The sequence below is a fragment of the Medicago sativa genome, chromosome 5 (genome assembly GCF_051527215.1).
Source record: "Medicago sativa cultivar Bolivia chromosome 5, Bolivia_mono, whole genome shotgun sequence".
In the NCBI taxonomy this organism is placed as follows: Eukaryota; Viridiplantae; Streptophyta; class Magnoliopsida; order Fabales; family Fabaceae; genus Medicago; species Medicago sativa.
Window position 1 is genome coordinate 61,857,287 of NC_140753.1, and position 20,247 is coordinate 61,877,533.

The 20,247-nt window shown below is 35.4% G+C and overlaps 1 long non-coding RNA gene, 1 other non-coding gene and 1 pseudogene across 4 annotated transcripts; 1 reads left to right on the forward strand and 2 right to left on the reverse strand.

Moving 5' to 3' along the window:
• The first annotated feature begins 2,261 nt into the window (after positions 1–2,261).
• On the forward strand, positions 2,262–4,841 carry LOC146923793 (uncharacterized; annotated as a pseudogene).
• Positions 4,842–7,661: 2,820 nt separating this feature from the next.
• On the reverse strand, positions 7,662–10,557 carry LOC146923794 (uncharacterized). 3 transcript variants are annotated; one of them, XR_015010928.1, is made up of 7 exons: positions 10,484–10,557; positions 9,539–9,650; positions 9,153–9,189; positions 8,954–9,020; positions 8,628–8,697; positions 8,252–8,330; positions 7,662–7,939 (listed from the first exon to the last, which is right to left on the reverse strand). It is a non-coding gene; the product is annotated as an uncharacterized LOC146923794 (long non-coding RNA). The 3 variants fall into 3 exon arrangements; XR_015010926.1 differs by having other exon boundaries at positions 8,628–8,710; XR_015010927.1 differs by lacking the exons at positions 9,539–9,650; positions 10,484–10,557 and having other exon boundaries at positions 8,628–8,710; positions 9,153–9,516.
• Positions 10,558–16,724: 6,167 nt separating this feature from the next.
• On the reverse strand, positions 16,725–16,831 carry LOC146923795 (small nucleolar RNA R71). The gene has a single exon (XR_015012952.1). It is a non-coding gene; the product is annotated as a small nucleolar RNA R71 (small nucleolar RNA).
• Between the last annotated feature and the right edge of the window lie 3,416 nt (positions 16,832–20,247).

Consider the following 20,247-nt stretch of genomic DNA (forward strand, 5'->3'; position numbering starts at 1 on the left):
CAAGCAAATTAAAAGACTCAGAGACAATTTTTAGAATTAGACAGGGTTTTGACACATGAAAAGACTAAAATGCCCCTAGGGGCTAAACTGACTCAAAATGACTTCGAATGCAATTTTTGAAATGGATTTTGACATGAAATTGAAATGAAGACTTATTCAAACTATTTGAAAGGACTCACACAATTTTTCAAAGATTGAAAGAAATTTTAACATAGGAAATGACTAAAATACCCTTTTATGTAAATTTTGCAAGTAATATTGAAATAAAATGTAGAGAAGGATGTAATTGATCAGAGACAAATCAAATGTCTTGAAATGTAAGAAAAGAATGAAGTTAGTATTTTTAGGTCCAAAATTAGGGTATAACATGATATTGCTTGGGAGAGGAGTTTGACCCATTAGAGTGATTTCCTGCTTGAGGAGAGTTGTTGGGGCCAGGCATATTTAAGTTTATCTTTGCCATTTTGTTGAGTAAGCCATTAGGTATAGGACTATAAGGACCACCACTAATAGACTTCAAGGGGTTTCTACAGAACGTTTTTTCCTTTCTTTCTATGAATCTGCGTCCATAGCTTTTTGACCTTAGCCAAGCTCCTCTGGGATTCACAGTACCTTCTGCTGGGGTAGAGGTGATTCTGCAATTTTCAACCATGTGTCCTACTAAACCACACCCAAAACAGAACATGGGGAGGTTTTCAAAACGAAAATCAACCTAGTTAATGCCATCACGGTCATTTCCAATGAACATACCTGCCCTAATGGGGTTGGAGGTATTAAACAGAATTTTTACTTTGACTGTTCTGGCATTATCAGGGAAATCATAAACACCCACATCCAAAACGGTAGGGATCAAGGAAAGAAAGAAACAAGGAAAAAGAATGGTAACCAGAGAATGAGAAAGAAAGGAGAGGCAACAAAGCGATAATGGAGAGGGAAGAAAAAGAAGTAAGCAAAGACAAGAAAAGATGGAGAGAAAAAAATAGAAGAAAGGAACGATAAGAAAGAAAGGATAAAAGATAGATTAAACCAGGAAGAAACCAATCACCACAAGGTGAAACAAACCCAAAAGAGGGGAAAACAAAGAAGACAACTATCAACAATCAGGGGAAAATTGATTGAAGAAGATAACAGGAAGAAAAAAGGCGGTGAAAATCAGATGGAAATGGAAGATGTGTAGAGGTTCTGGGAGGTTGAGAGAAACAATTATTCATTTATAAAATATATCCAATAATAACAAAGATTTTATTTAAAAAAAAGTTACAAATATTCGTTTATTTTTTTATAAATCATATATAATAAAAACAAATATTAATTTATAAAATAGATCTAATAGAAACAAAGATTCATTTGCAAAATATGTATTTGTACTATTTATAAAGAAAACTACCCCTTTCAGCATTTTTGGGCTGACTTTTTCCTTTCCAAAAATACCCTCAGTTTTCAATACAAATAACACATGTAATAAATATATAAGAATAAATTTAAATATTCTTATAAACCGTCAGTGGGTGCTTCCGGAGGATTGATAACGGTGTGGGATGGTACTCGGATTATGGTTTGGTCTTGTATGAGTTTGCCTCATGTTTTGGTTATTCAAGGTACGGTTCTTACGACATCAGAGGATTTTGTTATTATTAACGTGTATGCTCCTTGTGATGCTATTAGGAAAACGATGTTATGGGCGAGTTTGGTGTCGCTGGTCAGTAATTATAGTGATGCTTGTTTATATGTGTGTGGGGATTTTAATTCCGTTCGAAACAGTGAAGAGAAAAGGGGGAGGGGGTCGATATTCAGACAGGTGGAGGCGGATCATTTTAATAAATTTATTGAAGATTGCTCCTTGATAGATTTGCCTATTTGTGGGCGGTTGTTTACTTGGTATAGAGGAGATGGTGTGTCAATGAGCAGACTGGACCGTTTTTTATTATCATCAAGGTGGTGTGAAGTGTGGTCTAATTGTATTCAGGTTGCTTGTCAGCGGGGCCTTTCCGATCACGTCCGTTTGTTGTTATATGTCGATGAAGCAAACTGGGGTCCTCGTCCGCTTCGTATGCTTAAATGTTGGGCAAATTTTACTGGTTATGAAGAGTTTGTTCGGAAAAAATGGGTGTCTTTGTCGGTTACTGGATGGGGTGGTTTCGTTCTGAGACAGAAACTGAAACAGATGAAGTCTAGTCTAAAGGAGTGGCATGAATTGGCAAAAGTCGAGAATGAACTGGCTGCAAGAAGGTGATGCAAATACAAAAAAATTTCGTGGTGTCATGTCCAACCGAAGGCGCAAAAATTCTATTCATTTGGTGTCTGTTAATGGTGTTAATGTTGAAGGTGCTCACAATATCAGGGCAGCGGTATTTAATCATTTTTCTTCCCATTTCAAAAGTATAGCGTCAGTTCGGCCAAGTGTGGAAGCTCTTCCTTTTCGCAAGCTTTCTTGTGGTGAGGCAGGTAATTTAACTAAACCTTTTTCTCTTGATGAGGTAAAGCAAGCGGTGTGGGAGTGTGACAGTTTTAAGAGTCCGGGACCGGATGGTGTTAGCTTTGATTTTATTAAACAATTTTGGGAGTTGGTAAAGGATGATTTTATGCAATTTTTGGTGGATTTTCATCGAAACGGCAAATTGACCAAAGGGGTAAATTCTACTTTTATCGCCTTGATTCCGAAGATCAACAGTCCCCAGCGTCTTAATGATTACAGGCCTATTTCCTTGGTGGGTTGCATGTATAAGGTGTTAGCGAAGGTTCTAGCTAACAGATTGCTTTCGGTCATTGGGAGTGTGGTATCTGATTCGCAGTCTGCTTTTATTAGAGGAAAACAAATTTTAGATGGAATTTTGATTGCTAATGAAGTTGTAGATGAAGCTAGACGCCTGGATGAAGAACTTATGATGTTCAAAGTCGACTTTGCGAAAGCTTACGATTCTGTAGATTTAAAATACCTAGATGCAGTGATGGTAAACATGAATTTTCCAACCTTGTGGTGCAAATGGATCTCAGAATGTATTGGGACTGCGAAGGCGGCAGTTTTGGTGAATGGTTGTCCAACGGAGGAATTTTCTATTGAGAGGGGGCTTCGGTAAGGGGATCCACTCTCTCCTTTTTTATTTCTGCTGGCAGTCGAAGGGTTCAATGTTTTAATGAATCAAATGGTGGAGGCGGATTTGTTTAATGGGTACCATGTTGGCCGAGTTGGTGAGGTGACTCTGACTCACCTGCAGTTTGCTGATGACACTTTAATTATAGGTGAAAAAAGTTGGTTGAATATCCGCTCCATGCGGGCGGTGCTTTTGTTGTTTAAGGAAGTATCGGGGTTGAAGGTGAACTTTCATAAAAGCATGTTGACGGGTGTGAATATCTCTGATTCTTGGCTGGCGACTGCGGCTTCTGTTATGAATTGTCGTAGAGGGACACTTCCTTTTGTCTATTTGGGTTTACCTATTGGCGGGGACTTTCGTAGATTGAGTTTTTGGAAACCTGTTGTGGACCGCATTGTGGCGCGATTGTCTTCTTGGAATAATAGATATTTGTCTTTGGGTGGCCGTCTGGTTCTTCTGAAGTTTGTCCTATCCTCGCTTCCTGTTTACTTTCTTTCCTTTTTCAAAGCCCCTCCAGGTATAATCTCTTCTATTGAATCTATTTTTAAAATTTTTTTTTGGGGGGGTGGTGAAGATTTTAGAAAAATTGCTTGGATGAATTGGAACTCAATTTGTTTACCAAAGGAGGATGGAGGGTTGGGGGTTAGGAGGGTGGGAGCGTTTAATTTATTATTGTTAGGTAAATGGTGTTGGAGGATGTTGGTGGACAAAGAGGGGTTATGGTATCGAGTGTTAAAGGCTCGGTATGGCGAGGTGGGGGGGCAGATTAGGGAAGGTGATAGATATGCATCGGGGTGGTGGCACATGATTTGTAGAGTGCGAGAAGGAGTAGGTGTGGGAGTTGGAAGGTGGTTTGATGAGAATGTTCAAAGGGTGGTTGGAAATGGGAGGAATACCTTATTCTGGTATGATACTTGGTTAGGAGATACTCCGTTGCGGGTAAAGTTTCCGAGATTGTTTGCGTTGGCGGTGGAGAAGGGTAGTAAGGTAGACGAGATGAGGTTAGGGTGGGACGGTAATGGTCGGGCGTGGGTGTGGAGACGCCGTTTGCATGCATGGGAGGAGGAGAGTGTGAGGGAGTGTGTAGCTCTTTTATGTAACATTATTTTGCAGGATTCTGTTCAAGATTCTTGGAGGTGGGCGTTAAACCCGACTCATGGGTACTCAGTGAAAAAAGCATATCGTTATATTACAGATACAGGTGCCATGGTGAACAGGTCTCAGGTTGATGACGTCTGGTCAAAGCATATCCCGTTAAAGGTGTCTTTATTGGGTTGGCGTCTCCTTCGCAACCGCCTTCCTACTAAAGATAATTTGGTTCGCCGGGGCATTCTTAGTCTAACAGATGGCAATTGTGTGGCTGGCTGTAATGTATTAGAAACGGCTTCACACCTTTTTATGCATTGTAATGTTTTTGATTCTTTGTGGTCTAATGTGCGGTGTTGGTTGGGCATTGATTTGGTTTCTCCGGGAGAACTTCGACATCATTTCATTCAGTTTACCAGGATGTCAGGTTTGCCTAGATCAACTCATTTATTCTTAACTGTAATATGGTTTGCTACTATTTGGGTGCTTTGGAAGGAGAGAAATAATCGTGTGTTCCAAAACACGTCAGCTACTTCATCCATTCTCCTTGAAAAAGTAAAGCAGCATTCATTTTTATGGTTGAAATCTAAACAGACAACATTAGCTTATTCTTTTTATGATTGGTGGAAACATCCTCTCTATTGTATGGGTGTGTGCCTCTAATTTTGTTTCTTAGTTGGTCTTTCACAGGGTAATCTGACACTGTAACATTGTAACTTTGGTTGTGTTTCATTCTTACGCATCTTGTGCGAGGGGAAACACTTTTGAGTATATATATATATATATATATATATATATATATATATATATATATATATATATATATATATATATATATATCCTTTTGATTTGTTCAAAAAAAAAAAATTAAATATTAAAACAAATGTAACAAACACGATATGAATCTATATATATGTTTGGTTTTTTTTTTCCTTTACCACTTAAAAAGTGTAACAAAATAGATGATTATATTTATACTTACTTTTTTATTATTCCAATTATACCCTTAAACAACATTTTCTATAATATAGATTGTTGTTGGTGTCATTAAAAAAAAGAATTTATATTATATTTCTTTTTGTTATAGTGTTGATGTCATTGAAATAGATAATAATGGTTAGTTTGATTTGTTATAATTTTTTTTTTTGACAAGTGATTTGTTATAACTTGAAAGCAACAAACATTTATGTTTTTAGTTTTAATCAAAATCAAAATTTCATTAAAAAAACACCGTTCATAATTTTTAAACGTTAACACAATAAAAAGAGCGGAAAGACAGCACATTTTTGCGCTAGTAACTAAATAAAATAAAATAAAATAAAATAAAACTAAATAATAATCAGATTTCCTTTGCAAAAAGCCACAAAAAAATTATAAATTTAATAAAACCAATTATTCATTTATAAATTATATCTAATAGCTGAATTAAAAGCAATGAAAGACATCATAAGACGTCAAAACATCCCAACTAGGTTGACACCCCAAGACCACCTCCATCCTCTGCCCCAACGTTCATAAAATTTTATGGCTTAAATGTGTGTTTAGTCCCTGCACTTTCGCCCAGTTTTAGCATTGATCCCTGCGCTTTTTTTTGTTTGGCATTGGTCCTGTACTTTGTAAAACTTTTGACTTTAGTCCTTTTGTTAACTTTTCGTTAAAAAAACACAAAATTAACGGTGTGCCACGTGGGCCAATCATGACACGCCACGTGGCACACTAAAAGACAAAATTTTAATTAATAAATGAAAATAATTAATTTTAATTATCTATTTGTCACGTTGTTAATACGATACAATTTTCATTTGCAATGTGATACAATTAAAGCTTAATTTTTTTTTACGATTATTCTCAATAAAAATAATGAACAAAACAATAATTAAAACATAATAATTTCATTTTTAAGGAAAAAAAAAGTTTAGGGACCAATACCAAAGTGCAGGGACTAATGATATTTTTAAGTAAAAAATAATGAATGAAATAATAATTAAAAATTGATTATTTTTTTTCAAAAAAAAAATATTTTTTTTCTTTTAGTGTGCCACGTGGCATGTCATGATTGGCCCATGTGGCACACCGTTAGTTTTGTGTTTTTTTTTAACGGAAAGTTAACGGAAGGACTAAAGTCAAAAGTTTTACAAAGTGCAGGGACCAATGCCAAACAAAAAAAAGCGCAGGGACCAATGCCAAAACTGGGCGAAAGTGCAGGGATTAATCACACATTTAAACCAAATTTTATTAATAAAAAAAAAATTGTACAAGAGGGGGACCAAACATGAACCCGCAAAATATATCTAATAGTAACATCAATTTTTTCTTGTAAAAAAAAAGTAACAACAATTATTTTTTTTTAAAAGTTACAAAGATTCATTTATTTTTTATGAATCATGTCTAATATGTCAAAACGAATATTCAATTATAAAATATCTAACAAAAACAAAGATTCATTTGTAAAATAAGCACAACTAAATAAAAAAATTAAATAATAATCAGATTTCTTATGGGGAAAGCCAAAAATAATAATAATAAATCTAATAAAACCAATAGGTAATAATATTTGAAGCTACATGTTGGAACCTGCCGTAAATATTTTTATTTTTTATTTTAGTCCTGCTAAGAAATCTCTTCAACTTTTAGTCCTTTAATTTTTTTTTCGTCCACACTTTTGTTGTCTGTTTTCAAGTCAGGTCATGTATACCATTCAAATATTATAAAAGTCTCTCTTTGTAAAAATTAGAATTTTTTAGCAAAAACATAAATTAAATATGAATTATTAAACGCTAAAAACATAAAAATTCATAATTAATTTATTCCTTAGTAATAAATTCAAAATTTTGCAAAAGAAAATTTCATAAAGTACTAAACATGATTGTGAAAATAGAGGCTTTTCAAAAGTGATGCAATGGTTATGTCGGATGAAGTGATGATGTCGGGCTCAAAATCAACCTATGGTTATACAATTTCAAAAGCTAACAATGAAGTTAAATTATGTAACAAATTCACCATAAGAGATGAACTGAACAAATTGTGTAAAAGCAACGGGAAGTTACAGGGAACCAACCGTTGTTTTTTTCTTGGAAGTGGCACCTTTTTTAGCACGACGTACAAGCTTCCCTACAGCACCCACTACTACAAAATACCCCATTTAATAGCACTTATTTTGGCTCTTAATAGCGCTTCTCAAGCGCTAAGAAAGCCCCCGCTATAAAAGGTCAGGAGCCTATAATAGCGCTTTTGAAACGCTATTAAACAGCAGTGTTTCAATAGCGCTTTTAGAAAAGCGCTAATATAGCTTTATTTTTGTGCTACTTTTATACAAATGTTTCTTAGCGTTTTTCGCAAAGCGCTATCTTAATTATCCCCCCTTTAATAGTGCTTTCATAAAAGCGCTAAAAAAAGTCCTATTTTTTTATTTTAAAAATTACATTTACACCTAAATGCATCATAATTAGGTATCGACCAGACAAAAAATATACATACTTATCAGAAACACTAATCATCCATTAATAGAAATAAACAACAATAATGTGTTGATCATAAACTTAATTACAAATGACATCAAATGTACTCTTGCATAAAAATTCAAAGTCTAGACACAATACGTATATATATGAACGATGACAAACCTAAAGTAACTAACAAAACCTTGGCTTTTTCCTCCAATTTTCCATACTAATTGGAACCTCCCGACTAATGATTCCAATTTAACTGACAAAACCCTGCCTTTCTTCCCCAACTGGTTGACCACGGGCATTCCAACGAACCTGAAGTAAGATTGCATGGTATACAAAATGAATTCAGCAATGCATAAACAAGTCCAAAAAATCTCCATAAGGGACATGAGAAATTAAACAAATTCCATAAAGAATACATATTCCGAAGGACCAAACATGACCTAATATATACCAAAGTTACTTATCCTATAGAAATAAAACCAATAAGGTAGAGTCCAGAAGACAAAAATTCAATCTTTTATTGGCCATCAATAACCTTTTAAATAGTTGCTTTATTGTTAAAAGAACAATGGCACAATCATATTATTGTATGTACAAAAAATGTTAGCAATATCATATTACCTTAAGATATCTTGCAAGTTCATTGGCATGTAAAATGTTAGCAAGCTTAGACGGACCATATGCCTTCCATCTGTAAAAACTGTAAAAAAAAAAAAAAAAAAGCAAAAATAATAATTATAAACTATATTTATGCTTAATTTCTACTTCCAACCAAGGTTTGCACAAGTTAATTCTTTAATAAATGGTAAAATAAAGTCAAACTGTTTTTATATAACTATAAGTTGTTCTCTTAAGCTATCATGGAGAGCTTATGGAAATAAGTTGAAAATAGCTTGTGGACATGTCATAAGCTTTTTCTATAAGTTCTCACTCTCAACATAAGGCGCTTTTCACACATAATTGGAAGATTGAATAAACAAAGAAAGATTGATCTTACAAATTGGAAGCAAACATCACATTTGGAAGAGTTAACTCTTTAAAACAAGACTCGTGATATGGATGCTTCCCTGAAAAAGAAAACTTGGACCAACAAAAAGAAAATTCAGATATAGATTGAAAAAGCGTCAAAATCAATACTTTGTACACACTATACACCATAGAAACATGTATAATTTTACATGCCATCAACACTTTACAGTTTACATGACTTTAACCAGCCACCAGAAACGACAAAAAACTATTAAGTGTGATTTTGATCATAGTAGTCAACATATATTTGAGCATTACCAATCATAACCTGAAGCTCACTCGCTCAGTACGTACCTTAGGACACATGGCTGGAAAGAAGCTAAGGATCAAAGCTGATGCACCAAAACAGAACCCCAAAATTCTTGAGCATCTTAGCAACAACAAAAATTGATCACGCTAGGATCGATAGCGAAAAATGAATAGCAAAATTATGCCACATAACACCAACTCAGATCATTTAAAATTTAGTAAATACAAACTATTATGAACTTACTTTGCAGCCCACCCTGATCCTTAATTCTTCTCCAGGACTGTCATGCAAAATAGAATAGAAAAGTGTATAATGTTATGCCTAGGCAACATTTGTAGTCCACTGCATAAAACTATGATGTGAACTTAATAATGCACTTACTCTAAGATGTCAACTTGTGCAGAGAATATAATACAATGATTTGTGAATTAATGAGATTATTCAAGAATAAACTATTAAGAGGCATGTAGCATATATATACAATATATGAGAAATTGATAAAATAGAATAATATATCATCAGAAGCATGAATTTCATATTCTCATCAACAATCTCCTAGATGACATGTCCACAAATATAGGTAGGTCCCATCATTTACTAACTTTGAAACACATAAAGGGTGACTATACCTCATCAAATCTAACGAGAGTGACAAACTATGCTTTAATAAGCTTGTTCAATGCTTACTATATCCTCACATTTCTCCAAAACTTCATATAATTGCGTTGCAGCCTCCATTAGCTAACAATAAACATATGTTAAGCCAAACAAATCACATAAGCTAAGAAAGAAACCAGACCATTTTATAGTAAAAACTTACTGGAACAATGAACAGTTCGTTTGCGTGTGTCTATTGTACAAATTTATGAAGCATGGACACGGACATCGGACACGACGTAGACATATTTTTTAAACTTATATAATTCAATATAAACATATGTGTCAGTGTCGTGTCGGTGTCAAACACAATACATATCCGACACTGAGATACGCCTAATCCGAGGAGTATTTGTGCTTCATAGTATTTGGTTAGCAATGAAATTGTAATTAATAACAAATACTTACAAAGATGTCACCGAAGGACAAAAGTACATTAACATATGAAATAATAAGTTGTATAGAGACCAGAGAATAATATTAAATTTCAAGGCTATTATTCACATTCAAAATTTCTCAAGTAGTAGATCAATGATGACTATATATACAAAAAAAATAAAATTTGAAGAACCAAGACTTTTAAGAATCCTACGCTGTTCAATTACCTATACATGACCACCACATTATTTTTGTATGAGCTTCAGGTTTTAAAATTAAGATTAAACACATAAAAACACAATTGTACATCAATACTTGTTTTTCCTAACTCAAAAAAACACTACACAGCATATTCAATAACAAATTTTCAAAACATCCACACACAAAATTTCATTTCACGTGTTTTCTAATTCAACCCCAAAAAAATTGAAACAAAAAAAAAATGCAGAGAGAGACCTTCCTGTAGCATTCTAGATAGACCATAGCATGTTGGTTTTCTTAGATTTGACCTTAAGAATAGATGAGTAGTATAAACATACCTTACATGATTTACCTTTCGTTGTATGATGCAGATCTGGGTTATGATTCGTGTATGAATCAGAATTCGGGTTTGGAATTCGACGAGATCTAAATTTGATTTGGTTTTCAACGAATCCTGGTTCAATCCATGGAAAGCTTCTTGATTTTAGGGTTTTAATGGGTTTGTGAGTGAGGGTGAATAACAATGAAAGAAAAGAGGGTTTTAAGATGGTGAGTTCTAAGTTCATGGGTGAGAGACAAACAAAAGAGAAGAAGGGTTTCAGATTGAACTAGAATAGGAAGAAGAAGGGTTTCAGAGGTAATGGGTTTTCTTTGTGGAAGATGGGTTTATGAGTTTTGAAGGCAAAATTAATAAGCTGCGTGTTTTTTATTTTATTTTGATATACAGCCACTTAATAGCGCTTTTGCAAAAGCGCTAACAAACGGTACCTTTATAATAGCGTTTATCTCAAAGCGCTATCTAACCCAGTTTTTAACATGTTTTTCTTAGCGCTTTCTGAAAAGTGCTATAACAGGTTTATGAGTTGCATTTTTAATAGCATTTATTCATAAGCGCTATTAAAATTGTGCTATTAAAAGCCAAAATTGTGGTAGTGACCCCTAGATATTGCGGTCAGTGATCCTGAAATCAAGTATTATCATCAATCACTCAAGTAATTGTCATTGGACATAATCTTATGATCAAAACCATTATCACTAGGTGATTGAAAATTGTTCCCACCTTCGTTTCATCTTCTGCAAAGTTGACAGCAAACAGTCCAAAACAATATACTCCCTCCGGTCACTTATTTAAGCAAAACAAAAACTGTTTACACACATATTAATGAATTTAGTTAAGTGTAGTTAATGCTTTTGGCTTGATGAAAAATATGAGTGAAATTTACTAAATTAACCTTGATACAAAAGCAGACAGTTTATTCCTGTAATAAATTTGGCTATTGAAAAGTTCAATTCAATACAACTCCATCATTTACTCTCGTTCAACTAAAAGCCACACGTGCCCAACAAAAGCATTGGTTCTATAACATGTGAACTTGTTCCTAGAGCAAAAAAGGACAGAAACAGAATGCACACGTGCCCAACAAAACAACAAAAGAGAACTTCAAATTGTAAAACTCTTTGTCTTCCTCTTCATTTCATCACTAAATTTAGCAATTCATTTTTTCCAACAACAACATTAATTTAGCGGGAATAAAAATGAAATTCAAATTTTGTCAAAATTTTCAAAAATCCGAAGCAGTTCATTTTCTTGTTACCCGCCAACATATTCAAAGGAGGTTCCTTTATAAACTGAACACCTATTCACCATTTTTGCCCAAGGTCACCATGGTTTTGGTTGTTGACTTGAATGAACCATACAATGATTTTGATGCTAGTGATAGTGCATCGGCACTAAACGAAAACAGAGCACTAACACCAATCGACTTAAACGTGGCTGTGTCGTCCGTAAATGAGTATAGAGCTCCACTAGCCATAGATTTAAACGTGTGCCCTTCCTTTGAAGAAGATATTTTCGACTTGAATGTTTATCCTCCACATGAAGGTGAGTTTGGAAAGGAGACTGAAGATGTCATTGGTGACATTGATGATCTCTTTGAAGATGAAGCTATCGGAGAAGATGAAGATTTACGTGACATTGAGGGTGAATATGAATATTTTAATATTGGTGGAGAATATGAAGATTTAAGTGACATTGGTGGAGAATATGAAGATTTAAGTGACATTCATGTTGAAGATGAAGATATAAGTGACATATTCGGTGAAGGTAACACAAATGATCCATACCTTTAGTTCTTCAATTACTAGTATGAGAAGAGAAGATGGAAGGATACATGCAGAAGTACCTTGGAACTCATAAGAAAAAAAGTGGATAGATATACTAGCACGCTGCACTATAAATGAGTGGAACTCATAAGAAAAATAGTGGATGTCTTAAAAATAGTGGATGTCTTAAAAACTTGGCATAAATGTCTTAAAAAAGTGCAATATTAAATGAGGGTAAATTAGGAATAGTAGTATTAAATACTTTAAAAGTAGTTAAGTTTTGCTTATATTTGTGACCAAGATTTGAGAGTTTTTTTTGTTTATATTTGTGACCGGAGGGAGTAGTATTTATTGTTGATCGAAGAAAAATATGTAAAATAAATATGAACATGTTGGTAAATGTAGTTGGAAATATCAAAAAAATCTTACAAAAAGGGACAAAAAAGTGTTGTAAAAAAGGTCTTATAATTAGGGACACATGTAGTACTATCAAAGGTAACTTATTTTTAATAAAAGGCTAATTTCTTCTAAGTCTATTTTGGAAATTAATTTCACCATAAGCCTTGTTCTAGCAGAAATACTTTAAAAGTAGTTAAGTTTTGCTTATATTTGTGACCAAGATTTGAGAGTTTTTTTTGTTTATATTTGTGACCGGAGGGAGTAGTATTTATTGTTGATCGAAGAAAAACATGTAAAATAAATATGAACATGTTGGTAAATGTAGTTGGAAATATCAAAAAAATCTTACAAAAAGGACAAAAAAGTGTTGTAAAAAAGGTCTTATAATTAGGGACACATGTAGTACTATCAAAGGTAACTTATTTTTAATAAAAGGCTAATTTCTTCTAAGTCTATTTTGGAAATTAATTTCACCATAAGCCTTGTTCTAGCAGCCAATCTGCAATATCTTTTGATTTGTCGTGGTGGCGATATGTCTCGTCACACTCTTACTCAAGCGGCGTGTGTGGCCTTGAGGGCTTTCGTTACATAAAAAGCTCCTATGTACCATATTGTAACGTGGCACATCAAGTGGTCCATAATCAACGACCCTTCAAAGTTCAAAGTGATATCTAACGGTCCTGATCGAATTCCAACTGCCCTTTTGGCTGATGGAATCCCGGACGTTAAGGATAATGATTTGTAGTGCGAAATGCTTAACACGAAATTCAACGAAAATGTTAATTCAATATTTTTGTTTCCATCCACCCCATGTATTCCTTATATGGAACTATTATAATACTCCCTTCGGTCACATTTATAAGCAAAAAACACTTTTTTAGGTTCATTGAATAATTAATGTATCCGGTCACATTTATATGTTAGATACATTAGTTATTCAATGTACCTAAAAAGTTGTTTTTTGCTTATAAATATGACCGGAGGGAGTACTATTTTTAATTAAAAATTAATTCTGTCTATAACCACCCGTGCATTCCGTGAAGTGAATGTTATGTTTTTATTAGCTTACAATTAAAAAGTGCAAGTATAGTGCATCCATTACACACATTCGTCACTTTTCGCACAAATAGTTTCGCACCATATAGCAATGTCCGGACGTTAAACACTAACAATCAAACAAATCCCTATACTTGATTTCCTGAAATATCATAATTCCTATTTATATGCTTCTTTTATCCAAAAGTATACACATCTCGCATGATTTCGGTCACATTTTCCATCATCATTCTTGTTTAAGACCCACATTGGACGTCAATTGTACTTGTGGTAAGCACAATAGTATCTACCCTGCCAAAAATGTGCTTAACAAGGGTTTGAGTGTTTTATGATTGAGAAATGATATTTGTACAACCATTTTATGACAACTTTTGTTACAACTTTATCTCTCATACTCACATCAAGATTTATTTTATCTCTCCACTGCTTTGATTTTGGTGTCAATACCTACTTTTTCTTTGTAAATCTAAAGTTGTGCCATAGGTTGTCACCAAAATGGTTTTTCAAATAACTTAACTCTTTATGATTTATGAGTGTGATGATATTTTGGAGGAACATGGCTCATGTATTTATATAGCTATCACCTGGGAGAAAGCGGGACCATTTTCCCTATGTCCCACGCCAGCTCTCCTCGTTTCTCACCGATTTCCCCTTATATAACATTATGAATTAAGAATTATGTCTAATGCTAAATTATTTAGATACTTCTCTTTTGTCACCAACACACAAAAAACGTGACTTTTATGTTTGATTCATCAAAAGTTAGTTTTGTCAATTTAAAAAGTCTAAAATCATTTTCAAAAGATCATATACATTTTCATTAAATTCCTGCAACATTTTTACACGCTTCATCTTTTTTAGAATTGATGAAGAATGTAAAAATATAGTGCTTGAAATATTGACATGTAGATAATAATTTAAAAATACTCGATAAAATGTTTAAAAATAAAAAAAATAAAAAAATGCATCTACGAAGCATCAGTGTCTCCAACTTTGGAGTACTTAATTAATGGGTTTTTCGTCCTTTATGGTTCTGGGGAGGGGCATGTTTGTCTTTTTAGGTGGCATCGATTAGATAGTGGCGGTGGAGATGCACATAGCGTAGCACAACGAAGGTTTCCTCCTAATAGGAGAAGAACCAAACAGTTTTGGGCTCGACGACGTGTTTCATATCCTTCTCTCTCTCTCCTCCAAGAAGAAGCAAAATGACACGCAAGCGCTTCACAATGGAAGAAGAGGCCCTTTGATACTTATTTTCTTTCCATTCTCTTTCTTATAAATTGATGAGTCATAGATAGTCTTATTTATTGCCTTATTTAGTTTAGTTTTATTTTAGATTTGATTTGATTTTATTGCATTTTATTTTAGTTTAGAATATTTTACTTCAAATTATGTTTTATTTTATTTTAGGAATAAATATATGGTGGAAGGTGCCTTGAAGCAAAAGAAAGAGGACTGGAACAAATATAGCGCAAGAATACGAAGATACGGGACAAAAATATGTCCCCCCAAAGTCAGAAGCTTGGCACGGCCCGTGCCAACATGTGGCACGGCCGTGCCCGTCTCCAGGACCTGTTTTGCTGCTTTTCTTCAAGCCCAAGTTACCCTGTTGCAGCTTTACCGTTTTATCCTTTTAGTTGCTTAGTTTCTAAGTCAGATGTAAAGCTATAAATAGAGTAGCTCTCCACCATAAACAATCACCCTTTACTTTGTTTATTTCAAGTATTATTTCAATAAAAAGTCTTTATTTCCTTTTTACTTTCTTTGCAATTTATTTTACTGTTTATCTCTCTTCTTCCCCCATGTCTATGATGAACATGAGTGAGTAGACTTCTTCGTCTTGGGATTGTTGGGGAGTCTAATGACTCAATCCTAAACAAAACAAGCCTAAACCCTAATTTCTATGTAACCCTAATTTCTAATCTAGATTCACCGTCTTAACGTGGATTAACAAATATCAAACTGTGGAAGCGAAAGCGGAGGGTTTGATAATCGTTAATCCATCATCCCAAACATCAATTCATAAAGCGAGAGCGGAGTCTTGATGTTGGAACAAGTGAATCTAGACAATAATTGCAAAACAGTGAAATAGTCTTTGCAATTATTGAGACAAAGAGTAGTTTCAATCCTCTATGCATCTTCTAGTAATCATGTCAGCGAAATAGGCTTGGTTGCTAGAAGTAAACCCTCACCGGACTTTCATCGGAAAGGTGAGGGGCTAAGGGAAACCGGTCTTTAGAAATTAGTGTGTAAACCATGAAATTAGATGTTTAGGTCTTGTCTAGTGAAGGATTTGTCATTATGATGAACCAATGATCTCGAGGCCCTTTATTATTATTGTTTTTACCTTCAGCAATAAAACTCCCTTTTTCTAACTTTCTCTCCTCTAATCATTCACTAAAAGTTAATTAAGTTGAACAACTCCCTAGCGGAACGATAACTCTACTTACTACTATTACTTCGATAGGCCGTGCACTTGCGGTTTGGCCCTATCAAGTTTTTGGCGCCGTTGCCGGGGAGTTAACTAATTTAATTAGCTTTTTCTTAGTGATTAGAATTCTCTCTTCTTCTCTTTCTTTTTCTGTTTTTATTTTTATTTTTATTTTTCTATTATCACATTTGCATAGACGAAAGAGAGACGCACGAAATAACACCGCCATGGCCAATCGCACTCTCAAAGAGTATGCAACGCCGTCTACGGCTGAGCCACAAGCCGTTATTGTGTACCCAACGGTTGAGGATGACAATTTCGAAATTAAGCCTGCCCTACTTAACTTGGTGCTGCAAAACCAATTCTCGGGATCCCCCACTGAGGATCCCAATCTTCACATCTCTGTTTTCCTACGAATTAGTGGAACCATGAAGGAGAACCAAGAAGCCGTAAGACTTCATCTCTTTCCCTTTTCCTTAAGGGATAGAGCTAGCGCTTGGTTCCATTCCCTCGAAGTCAGTTCCATTACTTCATGGGATCAGATGAGGCAAGCATTCCTTGCCCGTTTCTTTCCACCATCTAAAACCGCTAAACTTAGAGACCAAATTACGCGGTTCAACCAAAAAGATGGGGAGTCTCTCTATGATGCGTGGGAGCGTTTCAAAGAAATGCTAAGACTTTGTCCCCACCATGGCCTAGAGAAGTGGCTTATAATCCACACTTTTTATAATGGCTTATCTTATACCACTAAGATGTCTGTTGATGCAGCTGCAGGTGGAGCACTTATGAACAAGAACTACACGGAGGCGTATGCCTTGATTGAAGACATGGCTCAAAATCATTACAAATGGACCGACGAGAGAGCCATCTCTAGTTCTTCATCCTCCAAAAGGGAGGCAGGTATACACGAAGTCTCTAACTATGACCACCTTGCTTCTAAAATTGATACACTAACTGAAAAACTTGAAAAACTCAATGTTAGTGCTGTCAATTCTGCTTCTACTCCCTCTTGTGAAATTTGTGGTATAACTGGTCATGCTGGTGTTGATTGCCAACTAGGTAGTGCTATTAATGGTGTTGAGCAAATGAATTATGCTCAATACAACCAAGGGATGAGACAAAATCAAAATTTTTATAAAAACCAAAATCCCTATGGACAAGTAGCACCACCCGGTTATGCAAACAACCAAAGATTCACTCAAAAATCCAATTTGGAAATTTTGTTGGAAAATTATATTGCCAACCAAAACAAACAACTTCAAGAACTTAAAAACCAAACTGGATTTCTGAATGATTCTCTTTCCAAGCTCAATACCAAGGTCGATTCTATTGCTACTCACTCTAAAATGGTTGAAACTCAAATCGCCCAAATAACCCAACAAGTGGCTACCTCTTCCCAAACACCGGGAGTCTTTCCTGGTCAAACCGAAGCCAATCCCAAAGCCCAAGTTAATGTCATATCTTTTGGGGGTAGTAAGTTAGGCGAAACTTTTGCTAAGGTTAAAAACATTGGGAAGGAAAATGTCAAGCCTTTAGGTGATAAAGTTGTGATAGAAGAAGCAAAACCGCTTGAAGAAAACAAAACTCCATCCCCTTTAAATCCTGATAAGCTTAAACTAGAGGGTAAGTTTGAAAAATTTGTTAACATACTTAGAAAGATTTGCATTAAACTTCCCTTTGCTGAAGCTTTGTCTAGGATGCCTCTATATGCCAAGTTTTTAAAGGAAATTTTTTCAAAGAAAAGGGCTATAGAGCATAATGAGACAATAGCCTTGGCTACGGACACTAGTGCAATCATTCAAGAGGCACCCCCTAAGCTTAGAGATCCAGGTAGCTTTGCCATACCATGTGAAATTGGGAATGAAACCATAAACAAAGCCTTATGTGACTTAGGAGCTAGTGTTAGTTTGCTGCCTTTGTCTCTTCTTAAAAGGATAGGGATAAGAGAGTTGAAACCTACCGAAATGGAATTAAAGTTAGCTGACCGTTCTACCATGAAACTTGTAGGATTTGTCGAGGACATACCTGTTAAGATAGAGGGGATATACATCCCCACTGATTTTGTAGTCGTTGACATTGAAGAGGACGATGACGTCCCTATAATCCTAGGTAGACCTTTCCTCGCAACTGCGGGAGCTCTCATTGATGTTAAACTTGGTAGGATAGTCTTTCAAGTGAGTGATCAAATGGTAGGATACGAGTTGGAAAATGTTATGAAGGGTCCCTCTCTTTACTCTTGTTGCATGCTTAACGATCATGTTGTGAAAGAACGTTTTATAGCGTCATCTACACAATATAATATCTTTGATCCATTCTAAGGACTCTTTCTAACCGTCAAGCTAATGACATTAAAAGAGCGCTTCGTGGGAGGCAACCCACGCATTTAATTGCTTTTGTTTTGTTTTTCTTTGTTTTAAGCGTTTTTGTAGGTAATTGTCCAAGTTGATTCGAAAAAAATGGAAAAATTTTGAAGCCCCAGGACCAGAGAAGAGGCACGGCCCGTGCTAGGTATGGCACGGCCGTGCCAAGTTTTGAAGCAAAAAAATGATGGATGAAGTCAGAAAGATGGCACGGCCGGTGCCAATAGGTGGCACGGCCGTGCCCGACCTCTTGTTGCCCATATATACAAATTTTTCTTTCTTCTTCCTCATTCACAAACAACAACCCTCTTTCATCTTTCAAACTTCTCTCTAAACCTCCATAACCTTCAAACCTTCAAACCCTCATATCTCCTTCAAAACTTAACCAAATACTCAATTCTTTCACCAATCAACCACAAACTTCATCCAAAACAAAAACCACCAATCAAAAACATCCTTCACCCATTCAAACCCATAATTCACCAAAACCCTAATCTTTCAAAACCTAACCCAAACACCACAAAACCTTAACCAATCTCCACATCCAAACCAACAAACCTTCCTTAAACATCAACCCCAACCCTAAACCAATCCTTTCCACCACAAATCCTCCCAAACCCTAAACCTTCAAAACCAATTCCAACAAGGGTCAATGGCTTCAAGAAGAAGTGGTAAAGAACCAGCAAGCTCTCAAGGAGGACCTCCCCCAAAGAAGCAAGCACAAGTGAAGAATCATGGAATAAACTTCAAAAACAACAAGCAACGGGACAGGTATAAAATTCTAATCTCTAAACACTTGCATCCTTCTCGTTATCCTGATCCCAATACTTTAGATGTGCTAGAGCTGTTTGATGATGTTTCTAGGATGATAGGAAAGTTAGGTTGGACTGATTTGCTGAAACCTATGCGGGGTTATGAAAACTTCACTTATGAATTTTTAAAGCTCAATTGTTTTCACTAAAGATAAGTTGAATTTTGATAACCCTAACCATAGAGTTGTTTTTCGGTTAATGAATATTGATTATGACATGTCACTTCAGCACTTTTGTGAGGCCTTAGGTTTTGCAAATGAAGGATATATTCATGATCATTGGGATCCTAGCCTAAAATCGGATAACTATGACCCAGCTGCCTTTTGGACACGTATCACCGGCGTTTCCAACTATGTTCCTAGAGCCAACAAAGCTAGCAACATCCACAACCCCGTACTTAGGTACCTCCAAAGGGTAATGGCTTGCACTATTTGGGGTAGAACCGAGCTAGGAAACACTAGAACCGATGAATTGTTCATGCTATGGGCAATGCTCCACAACCACCCCGTCAATACTTGTTTTTATTTGATTGATTACCTAGACTTTGTCGGTACTAGACCGGCCGGTAGAGGAGACATAGTGGTGGGTGGCATCATTACATATATAGCTAGGTGTTTTGGAGTAGGTGAAGATGAGGGGATCAAACCAATTGAGGGAAACAATAGGCTTAATATAGAAACCCTTATTGCTATGAATTTCATCAAACATCGTCCACCGCTCCATTACCAACTTAAGCTAAATGTGCCAATCATGTTTTTATTGCCTAACCCATCTCGGACTACCACCGAGGTGGAAGAAAATTGGTTGTATGTTAATGATGTGCAGGTTCTTGGTGAGCAAGATGATGAAGAGGGAGAAGGTGCTAACTTGCACCATGATGAGGGAGAAGGTGCTAACTTGCACCCTGAGGAGGAACACCATGACCATGATGCCGAAGAGCT